At 31.7% G+C, this 25958-nt stretch overlaps 1 protein-coding gene across 2 annotated transcripts in view; it reads left to right on the top strand.

Annotated features, from left to right (window-relative positions):
• The window catches only part of LOC128994134 (carboxyl-terminal PDZ ligand of neuronal nitric oxide synthase protein-like), a 322594-nt gene that overhangs the window by 122054 nt on the left and 174582 nt on the right, over positions 1 to 25958 (top strand). The gene's annotated exons all lie outside the window — the stretch shown is intronic.

Raw genomic sequence — 25958 nt, 5'->3', positions numbered from 1 at the left:
GTCAGAATGAACGCACACGCATTGATTTTTAGAATTAGAGTACTTGTTTTTAGGAGTACTTTCGAAATAAATTTACAATTAAATTAAATTATACTCTTTGGCAGTTTTCTGATAGGAAATACAGTTATTTTTTTCGTAGTCGTTTCTCTAACGTCAGTAGTATCTAATAAATCCGATAGTCTTTAATCAGTATAGTGCTTGGGTTTTTTAAATAAACGGCTCCAAGTGACAAAAAAATTATTAATTACCTTACTAATCATTTATCTCGGGTACAGAATTAAAGAAAAATAAAAGCTTACGTGCTTGTATCATAAAACTGTATGCCAATTTGGTTAAATGTATGAGTACATCGTCAGGCGTTTAGGGGAGAAGAAAATTCTTCTTACATAGGAAACATATATTGTTTTGCTTCAAGGAATGGCTGTTTCATTAAAGTGTGTTCCGAATAGTGGGACTTGCCATTTTTGGTAGCTGAAAGACTATTGGTTTCAGTATTGAAATACCAACTAGACCAGGGCCGCCAGAATAGCCTCTAATACAAAGTTCCGGCGAGAGAAAATTGGCAACGCCGCAGCCCCGGCCTACAGAAACGGCTGTCGCACTGATTCACAATGCAGCGTCTGCGCAATGTTGTTTACATGTTTGCTGGTATTACTGTGGCAATAGGCCGGTCGGTGCGACGTTGCCAACCACCAACGCTGCAGCATTAGTGGCCATTTTAGAAAAATTATAACTCAAATTTGTCTATTGTACGAATACTCATCTACACATATAACGAAGAGATCATGGCAAGTATCCTTCATGTCTAAAAGTATAACAACATAGTAAAAATCCTTATCCATTATTAATTTACCACAGAGTTATTTAAAATACAAACGTTAAACGTGTTTAAGTCCCAAAATTACTGTACATACAAACTACATAGTATACATCCCGTTATTAAAGAAATTGGATACTTTGTAAAAATGTATGTTCTAACTCACAATTAGTGTCATAATTAAACCTAAATGATCACGACGACGTGTCAACCAATGGCAGTATTGTCAGTAATAATTGACCGTAACGACCAATTAATCTTGCGTCCGTAATAAACTAAATGAGTCAGTCATTAATCATTAATGACTACATTACCGTTAGTGGTGTCGGGGCTGTGAACGTAATGTGTCGACATTTAGAGCCTTTATTGCAATGAGATGTTGAATCACAATTTAATAATGCACACGATCGAAATGTATTTTAATTGTTCATTTATGTATTGCATTTATGTGGCAACATAAGTACAAAGTTTGCATTATAACACTTCGTACTTAGATTTTGTAGGATAAATAAGTTGATTAAATAATGCTAATTGTTAATTACTGGTGAGTATGCTTATTAAGTATTTAAAAATATTATGCTAGTAAATAAAAATTGCTACGTAATCATGCTGAATGATAAATTTGTGTACCTACTTCATGAATAATAAAAACGTATTATGACGTACGTATTAGGTATACGATTGGTTCCCAATGATATTAGAGCTGGAAAAAAATCTGCTTACTCTAACAAAATGTTACCAAAAGTTAAATTTTACTTTTCTAAGACTCTCATATGCTTTAAAACTATAAGTAAACTGTATCCTTCACATACAATTGAACGAAAAATATGTATTATTAATGTTACATATTTTACGCTTAATATATTATGTTTAAACTTTTTTTATTACAGTAACATATTTAAATTTAGGTTTGTGAAAATTCATGTTTAATTAGATTGTATTTGGCAAAGCGTATGTTTTTTAGTCTTTAGAGTTCCAAAAAGAAGGAGTTTTGTTTATTTTATGCCGGATGAACAAAGAAACAAAAGAAAAACAATAAAGACCAACAAAGAAGAAAAGTCTAAAAATTAACTTAATTGCCATTTGTTTCAGATTTGCATGGCTGTCAATTATTAGAAGAAAAAAAAACTAAAAAAATAACACTATTACTTTATGATTACTTCACCAGTAGTTAAAGAGTTGTTCGAATAAAAATACAAGCTAGTGATAGAACGCATAAGGTAAAATTAAGTGACAGGAAATACAAGCCACAATCATTTTGTACACGGCTTGCGGACCATTCGCAAATCGTCACCAAAACCCGAACGACCGAATGATTTTAATTGGATTTTACACCATTCGCAGTTCCATTTTGTTTGCGGCAGATTGGAAAAAATGACAAAATAATCTTATTAAAGAGCACATTTCAGAGTGGTACAATTTTATGACATGTGAGTTGAGTGACTATTTGTCCGAAATTACCTAAACATGTTTTGGTAAAAAAAGTGTTGAAACAATTTATCGTATTTGTTCGAATCCAAGAAATCTATAATAGTATGACTCGATAATTTTAAGCTAATTGTTCTGTGTTTCATCATGACCCAATGATATTCACTATTGAAATAAATATATTAATTGACTTTGCCATTGAATTATCCTAAAAATATTCAATGGTTTGCAATTAGAGACAATTATTAATACCAATTTCAGAACGAGAGGATTCAAAAGCGATGCCATTGGGTTCCTTCGCCAATTTTTCTATAGTAGACTTGTTTATGTATTATAATAACAATAATTGCAAAATCTCAAAAATGTTTATAGTATTTTTATAATAATTATAAGATTACTAAAAAAAACTTAACCGTTCTGTTGGTTTAATTGTCTTTCACTTTGTTTTTATATCGTTTCTATTGAATTCAGGTCTATTTTCTAATCAATTTTTTATTTGGACAATAAGTAGTTTTTCTAACAATATAGGCCACAGTAAATTTTTACCTTATATTTATAAAATAACATAATAGTTTATGTAAATAAACGTTAATAACCAACTGAAATGAACTTTTTCTCATATACACGAGAGTGTTTTATTGCATTACAACATTATGTATATAAAATAATATTTGGAATTCATTTAGCTATAGGAAAAAATGTTTCAATTGATTTTTATGGCAGAAATAATCAAACATATCGATTTGGGTGGGTTTAAGAATAAGTAAATATGCAATAGTCTTGAAAAGGCTTCGATCAGGATTGCCAATCTTCATAGGAATGTTTACCAACCACTGGTTGTTTGCTCGGTTTATTGTTTCTTATGTTGGCTCACCTGAGAGTTCCCAGAATACCTTCATATGTTTTTTCCCTAAGGTTTTCATGATCGTTTCCTTACAAAAGCAATGTTTTTTTTTTTTTTTTGATCGCTCAAAATATGCTTTAAGATTTTTACGTGGTAGTGTAGTCTACACTGTTTTTATTAGTTAGTTTTTTCCATTTATTATGCTGGATATTATGTAAAGCACACACTATAAATGTATTGCTTAAGGGATACTTAGCTTGCCATTATCGATAAATATGTATTTACGAGTATAATAATCATTGCTTTTTAATAGGATTTATTTTAGACAGAAAAGTGTATGTGTAGTCATAATTTAGTGTCGATAATATCAGTTTATCTTAAATCTTAGGTATGAAACGTCATTCTTGGTGTGCGATAAAAATTTGTAAGCTATAATTCTATAAAACATTATTTTTTTATAATGAGTTTATGTTAAAAGGAAAAAACGTTGTTTATATGATGATTGTGATAAAAATAATCTAAAGACATTTTTAAATATTTTTACATTATTAAAAATAGTCTTAAAATAAACAAGTTCTAAATGTTTTTTTTAAAGTGTTCGCATTTAAACTAACGATTATTAAACAAACAAAAAATAAGCAAGCAACCTCAAGACATACCTACAATATAATTACTCGACTCTTCCCATAACATCCGGATAACCTTTTCCCACCCCTCTGATCACTCCCTACCATCACTTCCACGCCTTTTCAACCCTCGCCCCCCCCCCCCCCCCACTAGCTAACCCACCGCACTTCCTTCCGCCAGCCTTTGGTTGGGGTGGAGCGTACAACGGTTAGAAAGAAAAACTCAATTATAACATCAAGAACTGTTTCTACAAGATTATTTGTGGTTTGTCAATTTTACTTAAGTCGCAATCTGGATTTGTTAATGCACTTTTTTTCATAGAATTATTGTAGTTTATGAAAGGTTTGAGTTTAGCCCCAGGTTAATGTAAAGGTATCTAACTTCTCTGTAGTGTAGCAAAATTGAGAAATCCCCATCGTTACTGGATTAAAAAAAAATAGGTTAATAAATCATTGAAGAACAATAGTTTTGAGCAAATGAAGCAAATTTGTAATAGGGAGATATGGTGTACCAGGGCCAGAAATATATAGGGTGTCCCACGAAGGGGTTTAAACGTTTGATTTTATATTACGCACCCATTTGGGCACCGAACTTTTTGAAACTTTACACAGTTTACAAAGTAGCTTTTAAAAATATTCTGGAAAAATGTCAACTCCCTAACCTTAGTAGAAACAAAATGGTGGCATATTGAAAAACTTTACTTTAAAAACAATAAAAAAGATATTTTTGGTTTTATAAAATATTTTTATTGTTACTTTCCAGGGCAATATGACTTTTAATTAAAAAAAACTGTAACATAGCCTAATGGAAAACTAAAAATAAATCAAATATCTAATAAATAATAATAATAATAAATAAATAACTAATAATAAATAATGAAAGTAGTTTTTATAGAAAGCACATTGGTAAATTTATCAATATGCCACCATTTTGTTTCTACTAAGGTTAGGGAGTTGACATTTTTCCAGAACATTTTTAGAACCTACTTTGTAAACTGTGCAAAGTTTAAAAAAGTTCGGTGAATGAATGGGCACGTAATATAAAATCAAACGTTTAAACCCCTTCGTGGGACACCCGGTACTAAGCTGTATTATTAACTACTGTACGACAATTGTCTTTGAATAATTTTCCGAGGTAAATATTCCATTCCTACCACAATGGATGACCTAAATGATATAAAAGATTTTTTACACAACAGAGCAATATTTTATTTTATAACACAATTTGTCCATAACTCCACAATATTACAGTTTGTACGGTTCATTTGTCTCTTACAACTTATCGTTATGTTTGCTCGCTGCCGAATTGTTTGCTGATGTCATTGTCTCTATATTGTTGACACATGAGGTTATGTTTGTATCAGTTCCCATTGTTATTGTTTTACTTCTCACTTGTTGATTGTTTCAATATCTTGTGTGTGTTGTTTGGGTAAAACTTTTACATTTCTTTATGCAAAATAGTAATGAGATGGTTGTTCAATAAGTCCCACTACTGGGAGGAACTTAATAATAACTTATTATAATAAACTCTTACTACAGTTTTTAACACAGGTCAAACTATTGAAAATAAGAGTATATTTTTGCGAAAAAAGAACTGAAGAAATACAGAATTTAAAAATGCACGATACTAGTTGCATATGAAAGTATTTCTGTTTCTCAGTTAACATGTTTACGTTGTCAGCCTCTTCTAATCGACTATTAACTAGCCATAAATTTCTTGTTGGCCTGAGAAAGTACTGAACGTAGCTACTAATGATATGTTTATATGTTTCATAGTTAAATAAGTGTGTGTGTTAGTTAATCTAAGTTATTCTTAAGTTACTCTGTGTATAAGCTTGTAAATAAATATGAAACAATAAAGATAAAAAAAATGTATGTATAGTGAGAAATTAAAAATAAACGGCAGACAATTCGGGTTGATGTTGACAAAACAAGTGACAGCTTCAACAAAAAAATATCAACTTCAAGCTTCACCAATAGGTGAACCTATAGAGGTTGGACGATTTGACTCATAATATTTACTAAACATAATCATAATAGGCACAGTTAAATTCGTGGATAATCCTTAGGGTTCAATTCAAAGCAGTGTTATAACTATTTTCAGAGTTTAAACTGTTATATATTGTCGAAAGTCATTCACTAAACTGCTTAATATTTTAAGTCTTGACCCCAGATAAAGTCTTCCTAATTGTTTGTACTATCGGATAACACTGTAGTTTAACACATGTCTTTATTTTACAGGTAAACCACCAGCCAATACCAATTTTTTACGGCATAAAGTAAGTAGACGTGTAGATGTATATTGTTGGGTATTATAATACACAATACCTGTATATCACAGGCTTAGTTCACTGAAGGAAAGCTAACCGACAGCGTGTGTGGTGTTCTATCCAGATTATTAACACACCAGTGGTTTGATATCCCTGGATAATCCTTGTATTGTTCAGCCAAGGATTGATTCCAGGCTTTACCTTTACAAAGTAGCATCAATGTCTTCCTTAATTTGAAATGCAAAGGTTACTATGAGTAATTTAAGACTGTTTTAGTATGAATAATCGTACCACTCAGCATGGTACGTATTATTGGTTTTACGGAATTTAAATATAAATATGAAGAATTATAATTGTGGTCGATTTCGATTGGAAATTATAATCGTCATTATATGCAATGGGTAAATGACATCATCATTACCTTATATTTATATAAGCTTAAGTGTAAATATATGTTTCAAATGTCATTAGACATATTTTTATTTACTTTCCGTATAAATCTTCAGAAATAAATGTACACTATTACGCTGTTAAAATATGATACGAACTTATGGAGATCTATCCGTTGATTTACAAAACACACTTTTGACTCCGATAACTCTTTATCGGAGACTCAAGACTTCCACGGATATTAGACTATCATATCGGGACAATTATTTGAATGCAAATATGCCTAACAATTGAGTGTCAACTAGATGTCATGAAATAATATTTTTTGATTAAGATTAGCTGTTTTTTTGTACAGGATAGTTTATTAAAAGGTCTAGTAATTTTGAAAAAAAAAACGTCTTTTATTAGGATTAACCAGGCAACCTTCTAATTGCCAAGCAAGCACAATTAATACCACTAATTCTTTAGCTACACAGCTAAATAAAAACTAAAATATACATTTTAGCCCCAAATGTTTCATACAGATCTAGCTTCAATGTCTTTCAGATTGTCGATATGTTTTATTCATTCGAAATAAGCCCTCTTCATCTTCTATAAATATCCTAATAGATCAGCAGTTAAGGCAATCAATAAACATATATCTAATCCAAACATAAAACAGGTGATTGATTATCTGCCGTTTTATGTTCGTTGATATTAAATTGATAACTGAAAAATTTCCGTTTACAAACTAATATTCTCAACTTACTTAGCTAATGTTGTACACGGACTAAAAGGATGTCATATATAATATAAAAACACAACTGTAACTTAAAATCTACTCTATATACATTATTCTACCTAGTTGTGTTTATTCTAGGAAATTTAAAATCTCTGATAACGGTCCAATATGCATAAAAGCTCGCTGAATTAGTCCTAATGGAAGGTCCTTAATAATGATAATGGCGTGCTCCCCCGTTTTCCTGATATAGTTTTACATGTACATATTACATTGGGGATTGCACTCATTGTACCCATTGCACTCGAAGGCATGATTATGATGTGAATTTTTGATAGTTTTCCAGTATTTTCCCTTTGGATAGTGTTTTGTTTTGTTTTATCTGATTTTGCATAAACATTGTTTTGATGTTCGTGGACAATAAATTGTTTGATTTTATTTTTTTCCTTCCCTCGCATTCAACCTAGTTTTGATTTTGTAAAAGGTAATGGTGTATCCAATCAAAAATGTAGTAATGTTTTTGAACGATATGTATAAACAAAGAAACTGTATACTAGTATGTTTTGAATTACAATTCTTAAAAAAATACGCCATTTTGTTTACAATAACTTTGGAAATACCACGCGTTAACCTTTTGGCAAAATACTCCATCGTATTATTCAATAGTTGCTTGTGCAGAACAATAGGATAGTGCTGTTTTGTCATAGATATAGCTCAAAACTTCAATTCCGAAATAAATTCATTTCAATTGCGAAATAATATAGCATGAATAGTAATTTTGTATTAAAATATATTTTAATTATTTGCCGTAATGCTGTTTTACAAAGAGTTACGATTTTCTTTAACGAAGTATGTTAGTTTAATCATCGTTTCGTTGTAAAAAATCGCAGAATTATTCATTTTCAAAATTAACTCGTGTGTATTAACATCTGCGAATGAAGCATAAACTATATTTTTAGATGGTGTAACTTCTAAAAGTTAGAAAAGAAAGATTATTCTTGGCAACTTCTTGAGAAAAGAAACAAATGCGAAAGCAATCATTGAATTTAATCCGAGATTTCCAATTCAAACAGTCTTAAAGTTCTAATGAAGTAATCAGTAATCATTGTGTTTTAGAGTTTCGCTATTGTTTCTAATGAAAAAGTTCGGCTTTTCTTTTAAAAGTTTTTTTACTTCTAATATCTGTTTAATATTTTTGAAAGATGTAATTTTTGTGCTGAATATTTTTACTACAAACCCCTTTGTAAATGATGAGTATTTGAATTATGATATCATTGACATACTAATACATTAATTTTTAACTCTAAAAATGTTAGATATAATATCATTAAATTTTAACACAATGAAATTAACTGAAATTACATGAGATTGGCGTATACCATTATTCAGAATGATCAGACTATTCCCAAATTTCTTAACTAAAACAAGTTTTTTTAAATAACAAGTTAAATTGGAATAAAATTCAAGTTCATAGAGTTATGGAATGAAAAATGCAGTACAAGCGGAAGCATAAAAACTTGGTTGACAATAAATAGAAAATTACATCAGTACAATGCACGTCATGTCTAGACGTCAACTGCAGACTCTGAACGATATTAATTTTGTTTACACAGGAATAAACAGGAAAAATACCTTCTGTTGTTGGATATTTTTAATAAACTTATCACTTTATCAATATGTACGTATTCTTATGACGTTGACGTATACAGGGGCAATGAAATACTCTAAATTGGGCGTATATTTGTAGTTTCCGCCAATACTGAATTTAAGTTAAAAATGATAAATGTAAAATGTTGAGGATATAGTTTTAATATACACCCATGTCACGGATTTAATTTCTGAGAAGATATGGTTTTGTTCTATATTATTGGTTTAAGCACATTCTAGTGAATATTTAAAAAAACTAAACAGGCGTTGAATAGAAAACAGGAACTAATATGATTTATTCTCGACCGGACAGTGTTGTTACAATATTTATTTTATATTTTTTCTTCACTGAAGTAATTTGGATCGTGTGTTTGAACTGATATTTTTTTCAGGCATCAGAGGAGTTCTTTTAGTCAAGAATTTGGCTTTTGTGAATTATTTAGATTGGTAAAACGGTATAATGCCAACTTTGGCAACAATTATAATTGTTGGTCTATTTTGACCTTGAAACGACATTTAAGATACGGTATCTCTGTCTCTATTTGCTCTTCATCCAGAATAAGTTTCTTTTTTTAGAACGAATCACTTACCACAGTACAAAATGCATACTTTTAACATTCTTAATATTTCTCAAATTCCACTCGGACCGCAGGAACAGTTGACATTTTAAAAGATCTGACGATCTACCATAATTGTTTCTAGATAAAAATTGAATTTCCTTAAATCATCACTATTTCCATTTATTACCTTGTCCCACCCTCTGGGATTAAGTTGGTATAGTGGTAGAGCTCGAGATTTCGAACCCAGAGGTCCTGGGTTCAAATTCCACCAATCACCAATGGATGTTATCTATGTGATGATGATCCTCTAGGACTGGTCTGGAGTAATCTGTAAAACAGTTCCGGGCTAGAACCTACGATGTGAAGATGTCACAAAACAAAAAAATAATACAGCCTTAATTTTTGAACTAACTGGAACACATTTTTTGCCTGATTTCAAGCACCCCAGTTTGTACCAGAGGTGGTAATTGTTTGTTCCAGTTTTAGTTTGTTCCCACTCACTGAACAACTGACAACTCTTAACCACGTATCAAAACGGATTCACGCGCCCGACAGTTGAAGGGTAAAATACGTCACGTTCGCTCTAAACGTCATAACGTGGCTCGTGTGACGTTTCTCAGTTCCGTAACGATGTCACTGTGGCATTAGCGTCACGGTTCTGTTTGCCGCTACTCAGTGAATTTCTTACAGAGGTTTCGGAAAAGAGTAAAAAAAGTCGGAAAACGTGAAAGTGATATTTCTGTAGTGAAAGTGTCACTTATTTGTTTGAAATTCCTGGATGTCATCAGGTCTAAGTAAAAATACCCTCACCCCAGCTAACCTGGAGACTAAGCGTATTTCCATTTACCTTGCTGGATTTTCCCCAAATATTCCATTTAAATATGTCAAAAATATTGACGGGTTAAGTTCGACTTATCTGGTCGAGATAAAGTCCATGAATATAGAGGAGGCCTAAAAGCGGCAATGTGATACCGTACACAAATATACCTTATAATACCGACTTAACCCGATCCATGAGAGATTTTCCAGTTAGTTAATGTTTTATAAGAAATGAACTGTACAGGAAATGTTGTAATATAGTTGATTTTTTAGCGAATATCCTATATAGTATATTACAGTGGCCCACCTATTACACTAGGTCTCAAACAGATATACTTTTTCGTTTTGTGGTTCCCAGATACAAAAATCCCATTCGTCCAATTTCATATATATTATATATATACATCATAAGTTACATTTGTTTCTTAAAGAAAACATATTTTGTAATAAATACAATTAAATCATGCCCTGAACTTTAGAGATAGATGTTTAAATCTCTCTTCCATTAAATCGAATCCCTGGCCGGCTTTGTTGAAAGCCCGGATGAATTCCCTTCTTACATTTATTGTTTTTATTACCTAAAGTGATTCTAATTTGTATTACCGTTGTGAATTTTACTTGAATGAGTATTTTAATTTTTCAAGCGTTCCTGTATATAACATAATATATATATAAACACTGATTATCTGCAAATTATGTAGATTTACTCCTTCAAATTTTTTTTTCGTTACAGAATTGTACGATTACAAATCATTTTTCCTACAGTCACCTGACAAGTTGGCCTTCCTCGCACTGATTTTAGCACAGAAGGTTGCTAATTGCTGCAACTACTTACTTTTGCCGCAAAGTTCTTTTTTTGTCGCACACCTGTATTACAACCAAACAACACAAAACAGCATGCTTTTGTTGGGCACGTTATGCGTGTACTCTTGAAAATAAGTTGGCAACATTTAAAGATATTACGACTACGATCAGCTGGTGCAGCGTTTCCCATTTCGTTCAATGTTTGGATTTAACCTAACCTAATAACGCGTTGAACAGTGTTTGTAAGACTAATTATTTATATGCTTTATAGTAACTGTAGGAAAATATAATGTGTAACGCGAGTGCAATCTGCCTTTTCTGCACTCGAAAAACTGTCCACACTCGCCTACAACTCAAATATCAACCCAAATAAGAATCAAGGATCAAACCCTATTTTTCAGCTCAATGCCGATTAGAAGGGAACTAATTATCTCTGAATTTACTCAAGAAATGAAGGCTAATGTCAATCCACTTTCTATCTAATTCATTCGAAATATTGTCTACTCGCGAAAGCAGAAATGATAGTTTTTGTTCGTGCACGTACGAGTTAACCTACCATTTTGAAAATGTTTAAGTAGATAGTATTTTTAATGAAATTCTGTATGTTTATTGCTTATGAGAATAAGGCATCCCTCACAAAAACATAACTCCTAAGACACTTGAAACACACTTTGAGCAGTGAATTTCGGAGCAGTGCCTTAGTGGTGCATTAATTTCGGAGCAATATTTTCGAAGCTATACCTATTGTAGTGACGCCTTCTGAAATAATGATTTTCCGAACAGTGTCTGACCGGACACATTCTTACGGAAGAATTCCTAAGAGACTCACATTATTTTCTAGTAATTTTCGGAGAAATGCCTTTCACCGAGCCTCACACAGCGGAGCTGCTGTACAGTGAGCTGCTCACTGTGTTAACTTTAGTCACATCTATACCTTGACTCGTATTAGAGTGACCTCTTTAAACCAGCACAGTTGACCTTACCTAGTTACCATTGTGTTACAAGTAAAGCAAATGTCAACAGTGCTAACTGTCGGAGTAACCTTTATGTCCTTGGTTAGACATGAAGCTAATTAAATATATCTTGCTCAAAATTTTCGGTACATTTTTGGTACTTAATTGGCACATTTTCGGTACATAGCTAGCTTTCAATGTGCTACTTCGTTGAAAGTCTTCAACCCGATTTGAAAGAAAATGCTTATGATTTATCCAAGTATTAAAAAAGGGGCTTTTAACTTGCATTCAATTACACTTAATGTGTATACACATTTCTAAGTACTTTTGAAAATTTCATTTTTCTAAAACATTTTTAAAAACACTTTCCTATAAATTTGAAATGTCTCGCAGATTATTTATTAAATTACATATACTTTTAGCCAAACATTAATAGAACAATACTTTAACGTAACAAAAAAAAAGGATTAAAGTTTATTGTTATTAATTGAACTTATCTAAAGATGGTCTTTTGTTCCTTTGATAAATTCAATTTGCGATGTTTAGTTACTTTTTAAAACACGTTATATTTTTAGGTATAAAGATATAGATATGTAATCATGTGCTTTTCATGATCTCATGTTCTAATATCTTCTAACTCCCTAAACATTGACGAAAGCCGTCTTGATTGTAAATGCCAAAACGTCTAGTCTACGAATAAATAAGCTGATGCCACTGGCCTTAGTCCATAAAAAAACAACTTTGAAGCAACTATTGGTGTTCTAATAGTGATCTACTGGAGTCTTCAAGTATTGCATTTCTGTTGCTAATTTTGCGTTCTGGAAATCAATTCTAAATTGGACGTCCCTTTGAACTCCTTAATTGTCAGGAGTCTCTTTCAACTCCTTGTTAAAAACTAATTAATAACAGGAGAATTTCCATGAACTTAAATCTATGTACGCATAAGAAAATGTTGGGTCTTAAAAAAAAATCATTTTAAAAGACAGCAGAAAGAAACAAAATATCTTAATTTCAAATAATAAATATAAAACGTACATAGTTAAAAAATTATTTAAAAAAATGTATCAAAAGTTTTAAAAATATACAAATATACAATCTAGGCCGAACATTAAAAAATTTTATCTTTTCTACTTACAAAAGCAACTTCAACATACACGTGTTTATGTCAACTGTAGTTATCTCATTGTTATTATTATTTATTTGTGGTAGATTTATCTTAATTTGAAACTGTTGATGTGTTCGGTAAACTCAATATATTCCGTTCACACGTTTGCGCTCTTGTGAAGAATCTTCCCTATAATTTATCACTGTAATGTATTCAGCACCCAATACACTTTATATTCTACGTTTGATATTCTAAGAAATACCAAAATTTTAACAGCAGCAGGTAGAAATACATTTAATTCAACACTTGTAAATAACTAAATACATTCATAGAATTGCGAAACGATTTGTACTGCTATGATTTTTTGATATACAAACAGTTTTCTTTTCAGCAACCTTACTTTTTTAATGTTATACTTCATTTCAATTAAAAAGTGTTAATTTTTGTTTTTTTCAATTATTCATAAATCAATCAATGTACATTTTGCTACAAGTACACGAAATGCAGTCGTTATCATGTTTATTTCAAATTGAAAGTTTTGTTAATAAAAAATCACAAAGTAAAAACCTACATTTAGGTAATAAAACCAATATAGGTTATAACCTGATGGCATTATGTAAACACTTGAAATCGACAATACTTTATTTAATGAACTAGGACAACTCTAAATGAGAACAGGTAATAATCATAATGGCATTAAACATGTTGATGGATAATCTGCAGTTTCAACAAAAGTATGCTATACAGTACTGTAGTTCTTATATAAACTAATTAAAACAAAAACAACGATTTACGTTCATTTTCTTGGCCAAGTTTTAGCTTTCGTTAGTTTTGCGTGATTTACAAAAAATCCACACAATTTACAGCAAAGTCTACAGTTTATTGTGTTACCGAACGTTTCAACGGATACATCGAGGAACCGCAATCCTCTTATCAAATTTCCCCCTTTATCGATTTCCCGCATTCTCAGTAACTCTTCATGCTTCAATAGTGTTACGTGGAAGTTCCGGACATGAAAGTGCAGAAAATATATGGCAAATAGTCGCAGAAATTCTCCCTGTTACGGGGACAGCTTATAAGCTAACGAAGCCTGGGTGTTATCTTGAGGATTCTTTTACTTATCAACATTACCTATTGATAGAAGTTAAAATCTCAAAATGTATTTTCAAGATTCGGCCCTTTTTTTAAGTAAACAGTTCGTGTATGTTTAAGCTTCAGCCAACAAAAACAGTAGAAACCCCACTTGTATGTACAAGTTTCAGACAGTTAAAAAAGTAGAAATACCAAATTCTATGATCAAGCTTTAGCTAGTTTTAAGAAAAAGATGTTCGTAGTTGAATGGATCCGCCGACAGAGTATGTAGATGTCGGTTACTTATTTCTGTGGAGTACCTAAACCATTAAGTAGGCCTAGGTAATGACAAAAAATTAACTTATTTTCAGGTATAAAAGCTGTTATGTCCAATAAAATGTCAATAGTATCAAACACTAAAGAAAATATAATTTTGACAGCAGCGCAAATGGACTATCCTGTAAGTGGCTCATTCTGCTATTTCCTATTCTTAAAAAAATCGCTGAAAAACAGAGGTCACAGGACGTTGAATTCAGTATTCAAATGTCATAGCTATAACGTTGTAAAAAATCCATGTATCTTAATTATTATTATAGTTCAATTCTATCTTACCATAAATTTGGACTGTTTGAAATTATGTTATTGATCAAGTATCTTATCTATTACTTTTGGATTTAATACCTAGTTAAGCATACAGCTTAAAGTAGCTAGAAATTTCGTCACGCCTTTACATTGCTTAAGGCTATTTTAATATTGTCTGGTAAAATGGTACCTATGTGTCAATGACAAAGATGCTGCGCTATAGCTTCACTTATTGAAATGAAATGAAATGAAAATCTTCTTTATAGAAGACTTACTTATTCGGGGAAGCGAGCTGGTCTAGTGGTTAGAGCGCGGGACTTCGGTCCCTCCCGCCAAATCACCAATGTATTTTTTATGTATATGTGATAATGCTGGAACCCCTTGGTCTAACCTGAAGTAATGTAAAACATCCCGGGCGTGCCTAACGTCCTAGGACAAAAACAACTTCACTTATTTACTTACAATAAAAAAGCAAAATGAATTAGCCAGTAATCTTACATTTCCTAATTTACTATCGATTTCGGGACAATCTGTAAAATCCCTTCGGCTATTCCAAATGTATATATATATGCCTATTTCATTTGAGTATTTAAAACTTTTAGGGTCCCTCTAATGGAAAAAACTTTTTATTCGTGGAATTGTAAAATCTAAATAAAATCAAACCCATAATCCCTTGCGGCCGCAGAGTCACGTTTTGGGGTGGTGATGTCAGATTGTGCCTTCGCAGAATACAAACTATATTTTAATATTCAAATGGATGAAGGGTCTATTGCAGGGGCGAGCTGTGTGAAATTTTAACAAAGCAATCTTTTATTTTGGTGCGTTTTTAAATAATTTCACATTTTGATGTTTCTCTTTTGGTATTACTTTTGATTAAGATAAACTTTTCTTTGAATTTGAATGGCTAAACGTTTAATGTTTTTGACCAAAACCCCCTCCAATATTTTCCTGTTATACTATTAGTTTGTAAATTATAAGGTTAATTTCCTCTCAGCAAAACTGATGTTTTCTTTTAAACCACAAAAGTCTAGAAATATTAGTATTTACGAATTTTCTGCACAAACTTGTTTTTATTTTTGTCATTGCGTGTCCACATGGTCTTAATGTAATTTATCATTTAAATTGTCTCTTCCATAGATTTTTACTTCCACCATTTCCTTACCAATGGAATATCAAATGTTTAAAGAATATAAGGTGTTGGAAAAAAGTCTCCAAATGTGCATTTTGTCTGGCTTACCTCTAACCGTAGGATTTGTTGTGTCCTTTGACGACTGCGCTATAAATTAATTCATTGGGTCAAAATTCAGTCGAATCAGTTCGTACTTTCTTATTTTGATCTTTGTCTAATTCACTAGCTATGTTTTACCTTTGAATCCCAGATGGGTTAGGTTATGCTAAAAAAGTGATTTCATTTACACATACAAAAATTATTCAATAAATAATTGTGTGTTGTGGTTTAAAGACATTCAGGCGTGCATTTTATGGGATGAAATGAGTATATAAAATAGTATAGCTGCAATGATAATAATAATCAATGATGGTAGCCTATAGTGCTGAGATCCCTATCCTTGATATATGCTGATAAGGATGGTGTGGAAGGGTCTCGTCCGTTCCATCTATTCTCGGTGATTGATTTAACTTTGCTAATGCATTATTTACACCGAGTTGGCCCTCTGATCTTGGCCTGAAAATGATAAACAATCGTTAGATGTGATTATGAACAATATTTTTATTTTTTAAAGTCTTTTCGAAATGTTTAACTAGATTCATAGGCTATGCTTGTATCACTAGTATCTTTTACCACTGACTTTGGATACTACAAGAAGATTTAACCCGATATAAATTCTTTGGGTTTTCATGTACATTTTATAACCGGTATGTTTGCCTGAACAAATGTTGACTAAATATTCTTACAATTACTTCTAATATTTTAACTAAATAATTTTAGTGTACGTGATTTACTCATTTAAATAAAAGTGTTTGCACATAAATATTAGATACATTAAATTAGGTAATATTAATTATTATATTGTATACCATTGTCAAAGCTCATCCTATGCATACACTATAAACTATTTCCGATTTTTTTTAGGCAATGCGGTTTAAAAAAGCGCATGGAATCGTGTTATGTCTCTTGTTAATTTTGTTAGTATTGCTTACGCGGTTAAATAATAATCCCTTTGTCTTATTGAAGCATTCCACTTTTAGTCAAATTATTTACAGCTTTGCCATCACTCCTTTCGCTTTATTCACAATAAAATTCCAACTCGGTTATTTGCTTGGCTGCAACTACATACACTCATTAAACAGCGTAAAATAAAGTTAATATGGGCAATACGACCGAATATTAATATTTTATTGTAATTTAAATTTATACAATGAATTTTTAAGATACCGTATGTTAGAGTTGTAAAGCATTCTTACTAGTGTTTTGGGTTTTTTTTATGGATGAAAATGTATTTACGCACACTAAGCTATATTCTTACAGTACACGTTACTAGTGGTATTGTAATAGGCTATATATTTCTCATACTATGTAATACATTTCAATATCAAAATGTGCATACTGTTACGTTTAAAAAACTGTATTATTTTACTTTACGTATAGTGTGGTCATCGTTTTGTTACCTGAGTATGTTTTGGATAATAAACATTTATTCAGTAAATTTTATGAATTTTCTAGACGTAATGAAATATTTAAGAAAAGTATCACTATCTTAAACTGAATAAATCATCCATCAAAATATCTCGTGGTATTTTACAGTTGTATAGTTGGCATCACTGCCCCACATTTCTGAATCACGTGACAGGTTAACTGAATAACGTCGCCATTGTGACTTCAGTTTCACCGTTTTTCACTTCACGCTGACCATTGTTGCGAAGTGTTTTTTGGCGATGGCAATTTTTGGGGACCGTTATTGGAAATTTGAGACAAGCACGTTGCTAGGATTTGTCTTTGAATACCTGTTATCTCTTAGGGAAATATGTGATGAAAGTTACAATGAGTAATTTTACTGTGTAAAAAACTGTTTGTGCAAATGTCATGGGTATATTCAGGTCACTTAAGTGTCTCATTTATGCCCGAAATCCGGTTTAACTGAAAAAATTACAGTGGGTGAAAATCACACTTTTTGACGGTATTATTAGCTATATACGTCTACGAATTGGGATATAAATTATGTTTGGAAAATTATTCTATTGGAATTAATTTAGTTCAAATTAAACAGCTGTTTCCACAGATTGCTTCTTGAAATGGTGGCAGGCATTGTAGGACTAGTAGTTGCAGAAGTTGCCGTTAGAACGTGCCACTGTTGACTTTGTATTTTTTGGGCGTTCAGCCAATACCGTTACAATCAACATACAAAGAAAACCAACAACGAATTCAAACGAAATTTTACATAATTATTAGTATATATGCAAAATCAAGGTTGTTTTATACTAGGTTACTTTAATTATTTCCTATTTGTTATATTATTTAGTTGGACTTTTCCAACTCGTCTTGTTTGTTAAACTACACAACGTTTCTAGAGGTGGATAAACTCCTCCCGTTATCAAGTGAAAATATACTATGCTGCATTAAAAAAATGACCCTAAAAAGGTGGCCAAGTCACAAAAACTTCTTGCTGAAAAAACAACTATTTACAAGAACTTTACAGTTGTAAATAGTTGTTTTTTCAGCAAGAAGTTTTTGTGACTTGGCCACCTTTTTAGGGTCATTTTTTTTAATGCAGCATAGTATATTTTCACTTGATAACGGGAGGAGTTTATCCACCTCCAGAAACGTTGTGTAGTTTAAAACTCAAGACGCGTTGAAAAAGTCCAATTAAATAATATAACATGTTAAAAACCAACGTCATTATGAATTTCATATTCATTGTCCATGATTGTTCAGCATAGGTAGAAACAACGTTGTCGTAATATTTGATTCTAAGATTTTTTGTTGCGGTCTTGTTAAAAGGGTGTTTTTAAACCATTAGACGTTAGTTTTTTGTCATGCGGCGCAAATTTGACAAGTGTAATGTGTTTGACAAGTTCATTGGTTCGAATCCCGCAATCACCACAAATTTATGTAGTAGGATCTAAAAATAAAAAAAGGGGAATGTCAGGCTTGAACAGACTTTCTCAACGGGAAAACGTATAAAGTGTCATGTGATATTTTTTATTGAAATAATGACCTAACTGATAAGGCTTTATATATGCTAGATTTTCCATGTATTTTTAATTAACATTCATATAGCGTGAATTTGGTAAAATATTACTAAAGGAGAATAATTATTACTAATTTATATACAATAATACTTTACTTCAACTACAGTATTAGTTTTTATTTTATTTCCACCAAAAGCGCAGGAATGAACAAGAACTCTAAAGTCAGGTGCCAATAACTGTTATTGTTTTGCTAATCGTTGTTTCCACAAACAATAGAAAGGTGACAACAATGACTTGCTTGGTCGAGCGCAAAATCACTTTCGTTCAAACAAAAAGCAGTTTTTATCTATAGTCAACTTGTAGTCAGTAGAGCGCGGCAAATTTAATTTGTAGTCGACTCCTTGACTTCTTTGTGTAAATGGAAGCGCTGGTTTTACAAACTCAATTTCACCATCGTCATTCAAAATGTTGTTTTGTAAGTTTTTAATGTTAATAATGTTTGTAAAACAATAATCACTAATTTTTTTGACATATGTTCAATGTTTTGGAGTTAAGTACCACCTTCGCAGCAAACTTGCGTATTTTCATTTGTCGGATTGGATTTTTCATTGAATATTTCCTTAAACATTACAGATTTATTCCCTATTTCAAATTAAGATTAACCAGTACTTAGGTTTGCTGCTACAGAGAGGGTAAAGTGGGTTACATAGTGAAACGTCAATGGCTTAGTATAAAATCGGTAAATACGCCACGTTTTACCAAAATATATACCTAATTAAGCTTACTGCTACAGTTTACTTATTCTCCATAAAAATAGAATGGGATTTTAGATTTACAACTTTTTAGATGTTCTCTGCAACTAATAACCGTGCAATAACTCATAAAAATACTAATTTATTTGTTTTAAAATGGTTTGGAGGGAAACGGGAAATTCTTTGTTTTTCTGGGTAAAAAAAATAGAAACCCCAATTTTTTACCCATAAAACTCCATTTACATAGTTATCAATGGGAAATTTGTTGTGTAACAAGACGGAAAACGATTAATCGGAGGCCAATAATTAATTGTTCTCTCAGGTTCCTAGAGGCCAAAAACACAATTCGTTCAAATATAAATTAGATCCTAAAACGGAATGCTCTGACTTTGAGAACGCGGTCTTAAAACATAACATTTCCCATTTTTTTCAAACAATTTTGTAAATCTTGAAAACGAAGTTTTTTGTACAGTATATTAAATCGTTGTTTTTGCACTGATCGTGGTTAAGGAGAAAGTTCTATAAAACTATAATGATAAAATTCTTATGATATTCTGAGGGGGAAATAAGTTTTTGATGTAGTTTGCTTATTTAATTTTGAACATATTTTGATCTTATTTGAAAAATGTATTATTTCATACTTATTACCATTTCAAAAGTAACATTTCATTACCTTTCCCCCGTGGCAGCAAACTTAAGTACCTACTTGTTAAACCAATGTTAATTAATTATTGAATAAACCTGATATTTTCTTGGAGATATTTTAGTAACAAATGGAAATTCGCTTAGCCTGCAGGTTTTCAGTGGGTGTAATAATTAATTGTAATTTATCTTATACCTAACTAAAATTGTTTCTTTAATTTGTACTTGTATTAAACACACTTACATTGTAACAGAATTAATTTAACTTACCTCCGAGTAAAGCTAGATTCGAATAATTCCTCTCCGAGGCGAAGCAGATCCACTTCAAAGCAAGAAGTGATGCGAAAGGATTAAAGCGGCGAAATTAGTATTTTAATTGAATATAGACGCTGTTTGAAAGAAGGTTCTTGAAATTAACTATGCAAATTTCCTCTATGGATTACTTGAGGTTTGTAGAAGAAGATCTTCCGAACGGAAATTATCCGCTCTAATCTAAAACTCCTAGAGAAGAAAGTTGATGGGATCAAGAAATGTGCTTAAGGAATTTCAACCGAAGTCACTAATTTTTGTATTTAACGTAATGGGGTGTTTTAGAAAATAGACCTTTGTAATAACGAATCATTTGTAGCTGGCTAGTCTAGTTAGTAGGGCGAGCTTCTGTCCACGTGGCCTCGGGTTTAAACCCAACCGATCACCAAAAACCTATGTGATAATGCAGTGACTTTCCTAGCCTGAAGTAATGTGTAAAAAGGTTCCAGGCTGTAGCCTAGCTTCAAAAAGGTTGTGCAAAAACGAGAATTGCGTTTGTATCCTCTTTAAAGAGATATTATTAGAATGATCTATGGATTCTACAGTTTCTTTTCTCATATAGTCTTGATAGGTCTTAAGTTCTTTATTCCAACATTGAATAATAATACATTGTATTGGAAAAGCTATTACAATTGTGAAAAGTGAACTTTTTTTAAAATCCAAGATTGAAAACACCTTCGTCAAATCTTAAAACATATCTACACGTTACTGAAATAACCTACACACTATGTAGAAAACAGCAAAGCGTATGTATGTAAAAAGAAACGAGTGTTACATAAGTCAAAAGAACTTTTATTTCACCCCATTAAAATAGCTAAGAACTAAGCGATTTCCCTTAGAAATCAGTGGAAGAATTAGGTTCTTGGTAACTCACTCACGAATATTATAACAGAAACGGTATGTATCATACGCATGGTCAAACTTCGTCACTGGCCCGAAAGTAAACATATATTATTTTTGAATTGTCAAAAATGTTTTAACCATATGTTAATGTTATTAGTATAAGATTTGGGCCGGTGACGTCATTTGTTTATGTTTATGATACTTACCGTTTATGTTCTAATATTCATAAACACACCTAGTTACTTAGGACGCATGCATGATTCATATAACGTATCCGTTTTACGAACGATTTTTATATTAAAAATCCAACGTTTTTTTTTCCTAGTTTATTATTTTTCCATTTACGCATTTTATTTTGTATATCGTTATAAAATAATGTAGGCCTATACTATAACCAGATAAACCCATCAATGGAGTTTGCTCCAAACTAGTTTTCGAAACTTCGAACTTCTAATTGAAGTGGACTTGTTCCTAAACCGGGAATTTTATAATTTCAACAATAACATGCAATAATTAAATTAGTTTTTAAAACTCATCAGCAACCCAATTACAGCAAAACTCTAAAACAAGGATTACTAAAGACTTGTAAAACCAGACTGAAACAAATCTCTTTAAAATTAGAGTTGGAAGAATTGTATTGCAATCAACGTCGAGCGGTCCTTTCAAATCACGGCTGGATTTGAGTGAAATCCTCATTTACTCTGAAAAACGTTCGATATAAAAATTTACATTTTTCTTGATTTCCTTAAAACCATTTTCTAAGCGACTGATTTGACAAAAATACACCCCCAAAAAGTTATTTTTTATGTTTTTTGTACGATACGCCATATAGTTTCTCATTGCTACAAGTTTATGCATTATTTTTCAAGTTATAAGAATTAATGAGGTTTCTGGCATAAAACGTATGTTTATTTCCTCGTCGCATTCTTCTACACCATAGCTAAAACGTATTTAAAAACCTACGGAATCGCTAGTATAGTGTAACTAAGTCAGATGAAAACTAAAAAGTGTACAGTGGCATTAACTAGTATTGTTTATTATTCCAATCATTCAAAGTTTTTGTAGATGTTAAATTTGTAAACATTTAATAAAAAAATGTAAATAGAAACCCTCAGCAATTATTTTTTGTTCAAAAAAGTATTGTTCTAATCAAATATACAAATATTCAAATTGTATACCCTTAGTTGTATAATTAAACGCTGGATAAATTCATACGTTTAGAATCGCTCCCATATTGCTAAGAGTATAGATGAACAGAGATTCATGATAGACGTAAAAATTCTGGCTATGATTTTTAATCGGGAAATTGACTGATTCATACAATATTGTAACAATTTTGACGTTCCTTGAATTTACCATGCACAAGAAACAGTTCTAAGTGTCACGTTTTGTCGCAGTAATAGTGTTAGTGTATAAAAAATTAATTAAATTGTATCTGCAATCTGACACATACTTTCTCCCATTCGATTATCAACAACCCTTATCATAAGCAAGCTGTGGGAGTAACTCAGAGATTTTATGGGGAAAACAACTTTCAAACAGTAATAATATCATTGGGGGTTGTGCCATTTTGTTTACAGTTAGAAAGCCCATTACATACCAAATTTTAATCAAAATCGTTGGAGCCGTTTTTGTAAAATCAGATTTTATATAATTTTATGGGGTTTTAAGAGGAAATCACTATTAAATAATTCAAAAACATCGAAAAGCTCCTGGAGATTTCATAGATCAGTACAGATCACATTGCAAATTCCAACAAAACTGGACCACAGGTGTCTGTAGCTCTGTACATCACCACACACTCACTTCGAAAAATTACTTTTTTGGGTTCAAAGAAACATAAAATGACTATTTCCCCGAAAAATCAAACTTGAAAATGTTGACGGAAACAAAACTTTCCCCTATACTATGTATACGACGAGAAAGAAAATAGAAGAAATCAACAAAAGGAGTAACAAAATATTAAATTTACAACCATCCCCACGTATTTAAGCCAATTAAACATCAGCCCATAATTTAACCTGAAACGAAGCAGGTGAGGACAACCGATGGCAGGAGACCGTTTAATGCACGATTTACACCAAGAGCTACAAATTAGTGGTCGGGTGACGAATGTCGCGTCATATCCACGAATTAATGAGATCTCCACGAATTAGACGGCTGCAATATGACGGTTTGGAGCCAGGCCGAGACTGAAAAGTGGTAAAAGTATGTAATTTAATCGTAAGTTTGTGTCAATGTATGCTTTTTTCGGTAAGTAGACGAAGCTTATGAAGTTTGTATGCATTTTGTGAGCAATTAATTCGATTTAAATTCATAATACGAGTCATTATAACTGGAATCTTCGAAGTGTAAATAGATTTGGTAATTTATACAAAACACTATTGATCTTCATAGTTTTTCGCCACTTGAGTTTTATAAGTACTACAGTACTAGAGTTCGTCCATTGGTCGAAAACTTGACCAAAGACATGTAAAGTACTTCTCTTTTTTTACCCCACGCTGTAAATAAAACATTTTATTGGAATGTTTCCAATTGTTTTGATTTTCTGTGTATATTTTGTTGTTATTTCGTCACCAGCATGACAACCCGCAAGACCCACGTAATTTCCTTTAGTATTTTTAATTTATTTTTTGTGCTTTTTTTAGCAAATTTTATTTTCTAAAAGGATTCTGCACATCTACAGGAAATATCGTTCTAACGGTATGCGTAGATTTTCCCTGCGATGCACACGAGCTGAGTAAAAAAGTTTTCAAGAAATGCTTGCTTTTAATATAGGATAATTTTAAAAGTAAGAATGGCCAAAACCAGGAAAAACTTGGTTGGCGTGATGAGGATTTTTTTCAGTACCGTATGAAGAGCTACATGCATCACAGCTTAAAGAAAATGTGACTAAGTGTTAGAAAGTGTTCACTCTTTAATCTGTGATGCTATTTTTGCTATCCAAGTGGAATTCTTAATACTTTAATACTTTACTTTGAAATGGCGACCATACGAATAATAATCACTGGTACATGGATTCATCATCGATATATCGATATATCGATGGGATTCATTGTCATCGACTATAAACCCAAAAAATTTACTCCTTTATGTTTGTGTGCTCGGATTAGTTATGTGACTTCAGATTCAGATAGTGAGTCGTGTAGTGAACGATTCCTAACCAGTCGAATGCGCTAACATTGATTCTAGAAATGAATGTGGCTTTGTAATAAGAGAGGGGTACTTCCGTGTCTGTTGTCAAAAACAACCGAATGAAAATATCGATCAATATATCGATAATGCAATATATAGATGGTTTCATTCGATGTATCGAATAGTCGATATTTTCATTCGGTTGTTTTTGATAACAGATACGGAATGAGAGGACCAATGATAGTGATTTTTCAAACTTGTATGCGAATAACTAAGTTTTTTATAATTGACACAAACCATTTATAGTCATAGATATACGCTATTCAATTGCAAATATATTTAGTATATGTAACCTGTTTCCAGAACGGGTCAACCTGGAAACTGGTCGATTTATACAGTTCAGGTTAGTCCCAGGTAGACGGTCAGGAGGCAGGTTCCATCATACAGACTATAGACATTACCATTAGTCAAACTGTTAACTACGAGTACAGTTTTTCCATCACATTTATGTTTAAAAATATACCTAGATTAGATTACAGGTGTTAAACCAAGGGTTTAAATTCCACTACACAACTTCTATAACTCCGTTGATAAACGCAATTAATCACCTTACATATTATAACAGCCAAATTTGACTTGGGAATAAATCGTTTGTGGGATAGCAGGTATAATTCAAAATTAATGTCATGAGTGCAAATATATCACTTGCCAAGTTACATGCTGGCGTCTAGCCATATTCTGTAATTAGGAATCTAAGCGTACTGCTAACTTGTATTTAACACTTATAATTACTTTATTTTAATATTTTATGTTTTAAATTTATTATTTATTGAAAAGTAGTCTTGTTCAATTGCAGTACATGGAATAAAGATGTGGTTTTAGACTCGCTTAAAACTATTTTAATCGGATTGTTGCGGAGATAAGTGAAGGAAAACTTCACTCTTAGACATAAACTATTTATTTTGTCGATAATAATAGCAATTCTGATATCTTCATAAATGAGGACATCATGAGGCTATTAAAAAGTATAATTTTTTCTATATATAAGATTTTAGGAGAGCAAAGTGTGGTTCTTTAATCAAAATTGTATGAACACATCCGTTTTAAAATGTAATCTAGGATCCGAACCTTCACTTCTGGCAGTTCGTTTCCACATTTGAGTATGTATACATTTCGGGTTTGATTTATCTATCGCCAGGTCTACAGAAACATTAAACATTCTCTTAGCAGATTTATTTCTTTTGGATGAAAATGATTGAACATAAATTTGAGCAAGGTTGGTATACCATACCTCAAATTTTCAAAGTATGCCAAAAAGCTTTAAGTAAATTAGTACAATGGTTTGTAAAACCTTTAAAACGTAAACATGGACAAATATTTTGATAGTTTTCCTAATAGGTATTTCAATTGCTTTAATACCTATGCGCTTTAATTCAATACTCACACACTAGAGCTCATGAATCATAACAATATCCATTGTTGTATTTTAGGTCT

This window comes from Macrosteles quadrilineatus, unplaced genomic scaffold, assembly GCF_028750875.1.
Source record: "Macrosteles quadrilineatus isolate MER2022 unplaced genomic scaffold, UCM_ALF_1.0 Scaffold_5__1_contigs__length_97177068, whole genome shotgun sequence".
Lineage (NCBI taxonomy): Eukaryota > Metazoa > Arthropoda > Insecta > Hemiptera > Cicadellidae > Macrosteles > Macrosteles quadrilineatus.
Note: the sequence above shows the minus strand (reverse complement) of the source record. Positions and strands in the feature narration are given on the sequence as shown.